Source organism: Apium graveolens, chromosome 1, assembly GCF_009905375.1.
Source record: "Apium graveolens cultivar Ventura chromosome 1, ASM990537v1, whole genome shotgun sequence".
Taxonomy (NCBI): Eukaryota; Viridiplantae; Streptophyta; class Magnoliopsida; order Apiales; family Apiaceae; genus Apium; species Apium graveolens.
The window spans coordinates 165,348,272-165,353,663 of NC_133647.1; the positions used below are offsets into that span (position 1 = coordinate 165,348,272).

Below are 5,392 nucleotides of genomic sequence, written 5' to 3' on the forward strand. Positions count from 1 at the left end.
ACTAAATGAAATTATTTTGATATGAAATTTTAGTTATATCACTAATATATATATATTTATTGAAATTCATACTCAAAATCGTATAATATAATATAATTATAAATAAATTTAATTTTATATCAATAATAAATAACTTATATAAATTTATAATTTATATAAATTTATAATTTATATACACTACGCCATAGATGGCCTAACTGAACATTTGAGGGCGGTGTTACCATATATTATGTTACTATAGATTATGTTAGCATATTTATTTTGATTGATGTAACTAAAATACTTTTTAAATATAAAACAATATCATGATCGAGTATCTACACACCTATTAGAGATTTAAAAGGAATTCCTGGTGCCAAGTCATTAGTAGTGTGCTTGAATGGATACCAACGCCAAGATCTAGATGACATTATGGTCTAAAGCTACTATTATGACTAAATTGTAAATTGTCTGGCACTTGGTATATAAATTAACCCGTGGTGTGTATCTATTACCACTACAAGAAAAACGGCTAAATACAACCGGTAAAAAAACGGTTGTATTTAGCTAAATATAACCGAATCCGGTTGTATTTAGCTAAATACAACCGGTTTTTGGACCGGTTGTAAATGCTCGAGTAATATTTAGTAAGGCGGTTGTATTTATACTAAATACGACCGCTTAAATACAACCGCATAAATACAACCGCTTAAATACAACCGCTTAAATACAACCGTATTCAGTCAAATTTAATTTTTCAATTCAAATTGAAAATCCAGCCCAAAAATTTGAATTTTTTAAAAAAATTTGAAAAGTCCGCCTAAAATATAAATTCGACCGTATATGATTGAAAATATTGTTCTAAATTCGACCGTATACGGTCGAATTAACGAGCACCAGATTTTAAAAAAAAATCTCGCCGGAAAATTTTCAAATTCCGACGAGCTTCAAAAAATCCGGCAACCATTCCGATAACTCCGATGTTGCCAAAAATTGAATTTTTCGGTTTAATTTTACACATCAAATTAGTCTACATCGTTCCCACAATCCCAAAATGACCCCAACAATAACATATCAATGATATAATTCATTTTCCGATCAAAATGGTAACTTTTCCGGCCAAATTCAAAATCATATTAATCTTTGTGAAATTCGACGCTTAATATCACAAAACAAAGCTAATAACGTATACAATTGATTATCAACAATTATATTAACATAAAACAATTATCAAGAAAAAAACAATGAATCAAAAATCATACCAAATTCGATTTTACACAAATTTCAAGTTTGCACTTCGAAATTTTCATATACATACTCCTCCAACTTTCCTAAACACAAACTCATAATCAAAAACGAAATTAAAACACAAAATTTCAAAGACCCACCTAATTTTTTGTTCGGAAAATAAAGATAAAAGATGGATTTTGGGATGCTCGTGTTTATATGAGTTGTAGAAAAATAGAAGAGAAGGGGATTGGTAAATGATGAAAAGGAGGTTGACCGGAATAAGAAAGAAATAAGCCGGAAAAAAAAGAAGAGGAAAGGAGCAGAGCAGGGGAGGGGCGGGGGAAGAGCAGGGGAGGGAAAAGGGGGGAGGGGTGGGGGGTGGGGGTGCTGGGGTGGGGGGAGGTTTTATTTTAGTTTATTAATAGTTTAGTTTTATAAAATGCAAAATCAACCTTTAGTTTATTTTTTAAGTGGTTGAATTAGGTGCGTTGGATCTAAATCACGCGGATCGCTGACATGGCACTAAATTTAACTGTCATCGGTTGTATTTAGGAGTGTCAATTTATATTTGTTTCACTTAGTTTTACATTATGAAAATTAAAATTATAATACTATGATTATTTAATCATTTTATTATAAAATAATATATTATTATAAATATTAAAATATATATTTAACAACTAGTTATTGTACTAAACAAATGAAATGAAGATTTTGGTTGATTTAACATATAAACCACCGAAAATAGTTTGCGGTATAATTTAGGATTATAATTTATTTCTAAAAAAATATTATAATTTGTTAATCTTTTTCATAAAAGATTATAATTTTATAATTTATTTTAACAACTCATTATTTTATTAAAAAAAAATTGATCAATTTTATGATAAATTCCATTAACAAAAGTGTACGATGAAATTTAGAATTATACTTAATTATACTTTATTTGTTAAAATTATTGAGATCTAATGATTAAAATACATTTATTTTTCTCTAAAAAATTATCATATCAATAAATTATATAGATCTTGACATCCTTACGGTTGGGTCATTCATAAACAGTTTTTAAAAAATCGAAACATCGGTACGTGACTAAACACTAGTAAGAAGTATTGGTCAAACTACTAGTTGACTGTTAAAATAGCAAACCAAATACATTTATTTTTTTCTAAAATTTTTATCATATAATTAAAATATATAGATATTGACATCCTTACGGTTGGATCATACATAAACATTTTGTAAAAAATCGAAACATCGGTATGAGACTAAACACTAGTAAGAAATATCTGTCAAACTACTAGTTGACTATTAAAATAGCAAACCAAATACATTTATTTTTTTCTAAAATTTTTATCATATCACTAAAATATATAGATCTTGACATCCTTATGGGTGGATCATACATAAACATTTTGTAAAAAATCGAAACATCGGTACGAGACTAAACACTAGTAAGAAGTATTGGTCAAACTACTAGTTGAGTGTTAAAATAACAAACCAAATACATTTATTTTTTTCTAAAATTTTTATCATATAATTAAAATATATAGATATTGACATCCTTACGGTTGGATCATACATAAACATTTTGTAAAAAATTCAAACATCGGTATGAGACTAAACACTAGTAAGAAGTATCTGTCAAACTACTAGTTGACTATTAAAATAGCAAACCAAATACATTTATTTTTTTCTAAAAATTTTATCATATCACTAAAATATATAGATCTTGACATCCTTACGGTTGGATCATACATAAACATTTTGTAAAAAATCGAAACATCGGTACGAGACTAAACACTAGTAAGAAGTATTGGTCAAACTACTAGTTGAGTGTTAAAATAACAAACCAAATACATTTATTTTTTTCTAAATTTTTTATCATATCATTAAAATATATAGATCTTGACATCCTTACGGTTGGATGATTCATAAACATTTTTTAAAAAATCAAAACATCGGTACGGGACTAAACACTAGTAAGAAGTATTGGTCAAACTACTAGTTGACTGTTAAAATAACAAATCAAATACATTTATTTTTCTCTGAAAAAATTATCATATCAATAAATTATATAGATCATGATATCTTACGGTTGGGTCATTCATAAACAGTTTTTAAAAAATCGAAATATCGGTACGGGACTAAACACTGGTAAGAATAACTGGTCAAACTACTAGTTGACTGTTAAAATAGCAAACCAAATACATTTATTTTTTTCTAAAAATTTTATCATATCACTAAAATATATAGATCTTGACATCCTTACGGTTGGATCATTCATAAATATTTTGTAAAAAATCGAAACATCGGTACAGGACTAATAACTAGTAAAAATAACTGGTCAAACTACTAGTTGACTGTTAAACTAACAAACCAAATACATTTATTTTTTTCTAAAAATTTTATCAGATTATTTAAATATATAGATCTTGACATCCTTACGGTTGGATCATTCATAAACATTTTTTTAAAAATAGAAACATCGGTACAGGACTAAACACTAGTAAGGATAACTGGTCAAACTACTAGTTGACTGTTAAAATAGCAAACCAAATACATTTATTTTTTTCTAAAATTTTTATCATATCACTAAAATATATAGGTCTTGACATCCTTATGGTTGGACTATTCATAAATATGTTTTTTAAAAAAACAAAAAATTAGTTTGGGACTAAGCACTAGCAAAAAGTAGTGGTCAAACTACTGATTGACTGTTAAAATAGCAAACCAAATACGTTATTTTTTTTCTAAAATTTATATCATATCACTAAAATATATATAAATCTTAATATTTGTTTCGTGAACAGCTCGGTTCGCAAATAACTTGTACAAAGTTAATAAGTTACTTAAATAATTTATTTAAAAAAAAATAAATTCCGAAAATGATTAATATTACCGAATGCATTCATAATAGATAAATACAATTGATTTATACTAAAATTACAATTTTTAAAAAAGCGGGAAATTTCCCCCACTATTGCAACCAATGTTTTAAAAGTTCAGGAAATTTCCTGTCATTTCAAAATATCAAATTCGACCGAAAACGGTTGAATTTAGGAGTGTCAAAAAAAACGCTGGCGGGAAAATTTCCCCCTTTTTTTTGGAAAGGCTAAATTCGACCGAATGCGGTTGAATTTAGGAGTACTGCTAAATTCAACCGTATACCCATTTTTTTGGTAAGGCTAAATTCGACCGAATGCGGTTGAATTTAGGAGTACGGCTAAATTCAACCGCATACGGTCACATTTGTTGCTAAATTCGACCGCATAAATACGACCGTAATTAAATACGACCGCATGCGGTTGAATTTAGCCGCACCCCTTAAATTCAACCGAAAGGGGTTGAATTTGACCCCGGTTGTATTTAATCGGTTGTATTTAGCCTTGTTTTCTTGTAGTGTACTTTTGTTTTTCTTTCCAGACAATTGTTAGTTTGATGGGAGCAAATTTTTTAAATCCGTTGGTTGCAAACAAAGTTACTCATCTTATATGCTATAAATTTGAAGGTATGCAGTCATTTTTGGTTATATGATTGCAAATGCACTATCTACATTTAATATTTGGCTTATGTCATTTATTTTGGTTTTCCGATAACCTTTCCTGAATAAGGTCTTCTACAAACAAATGCCCATAGTTTTGACTATATTTTCAAATTCTTTAGATGCAACATTAACACTTTGATCTTTTTTAATATTTCCCCACTTTGGATGCTTATTACCTATACCAGAAAAATTGTGCAGTTTTTGCTGTCTTAACGACTCGATTTACTTGCTGAACCATATCAAGGACTCAGGCATATGCGAATCCAAGAATGTAGCATTATATACTTTCAACCCACAATGACACCGAAATATAAGTGCTCATCAATGCTGGTATGGTGCTAGCCTTTACAATGGTGCCAGAAATTTAAAGACCCCGGTTAAGATCAGCTCTTAGAGGTCCAGGCCAACGATAGCTTTGACAATTATTTCCCTTGCCACAAAATGAGGCTATTTCAGTAGACTGCTGATGCAAATCTCAGTGTTCAAGACATACATGAGGTTAGTTCTCGTATAAAATGTAAATTGTATATCATAGTAGCTTTTTCAGTTTTACTCTCTACAAAGGTCAGGATGATGGGTTCAATGATTTCGAGTTGAGCCTTCCTAAGCTATTCTTTTTCCCCGTGAACGTCGTCG

General features: G+C 29.0%; 1 long non-coding RNA gene across 1 annotated transcript; it reads left to right on the plus strand.

The window, feature by feature from the left end:
* The first annotated feature begins 314 nt into the window (after positions 1–314).
* On the plus strand, positions 315–5,131 carry LOC141721702 (uncharacterized). Its single transcript, XR_012574827.1, has 3 exons — positions 315–414; positions 4,636–4,720; positions 5,001–5,131. It is a non-coding gene; the product is annotated as an uncharacterized LOC141721702 (long non-coding RNA).
* The last annotated feature ends 261 nt before the right edge of the window (positions 5,132–5,392 follow it).